The sequence below is a fragment of the Sinocyclocheilus rhinocerous genome, unplaced genomic scaffold, assembly GCF_001515625.1.
Source record: "Sinocyclocheilus rhinocerous isolate Xijiao unplaced genomic scaffold, SAMN03320098_v1.1 scaffold3779, whole genome shotgun sequence".
NCBI classification, from domain to species: Eukaryota; Metazoa; Chordata; class Actinopteri; order Cypriniformes; family Cyprinidae; genus Sinocyclocheilus; species Sinocyclocheilus rhinocerous.
The window spans coordinates 5,272-6,331 of record NW_015663837.1 but is presented as its reverse complement, the minus strand read 5'-3'; positions in this window follow the sequence as shown (position 1 = coordinate 6,331).

Genomic DNA, 1,060 nt, shown 5'->3' with positions numbered 1-1,060 from the left:
CATCAAGAACGCCGATTCATCCGGTAATGAACCAAGTACATCTTGAGCGAGTCATTGAATCTTTAATTCATAAATTACATGTGATTTTGTTTAGTTGTTGTGATGTGATAATGTTTTTTTCTTCAGAATCATGAGAGAACCACAACTTCCATTGGGGGAAAAAAACTCAATTTATCCAGAATCATGCAGTTCTATTTTGCGCACACACACAGCTCTTAAAGAGTCCAGTTTTTATGTAGCCTGTTGATTTTTGTTCATGGTATTCAGCTCCAATAAATATACCCAACCCTAAGCATGAAATGACAAACTGCTAGAGCTCAATTCATTTCTGTGAATCAATTTAAATAGTTCATTTCAAACTAACTCTTCACATCACATAAAAACAGGGATGTAACGATATCAAAATCTCACGATACGATAATATCGCGATATGCAGTCCACGGTAAAGTGTTTATTGTGATGTTTAAAAAAAACAAAAACAAAATTTATTTAGTACATTTTAGAGTTAAATCATTCTATCTAATGCACTTTGAGAGTTCAAAATTAACAGCTGCATCCCATGATCTTAACCAAGAAAACTTGACTTGTTCCTGAACTTGAAAGAGGACTCAACCCTCTTATTATTTGTGACAATTTTTAAAATTTTTTACAAGCCGCTCATTTCTGACCATGAACACCAATTAAGGTATAGGATTTCAACAACACATTAAAACATTTTTTTAAAATATATTTTTAGGTTTTATATATGGTTTTAATAAACCAGTCATAATGGTCAATTTTCAGAAATGAGATTCAGACTAGGGATGTGCGCGACGACTAATTTGACTGTCGTTTAAACGAAAGTTTTGTATCCGACTAGTTGACTAGTCTAAAAGCAAGAAACCCCCAAAAGATGGTAAGAAAAAAACCTCTGTGCGTGCGTGTAGCATATATAATAGCCTATATTTGAAATACTTAATCTATGAATCACACTGTCAAATCCCTCAATGAATTCCGCTTGCCGCACACTTGCCTCGCGTTATCATCATTTCATTTTAGGCAGTCGTTAAAAATAAAAAAA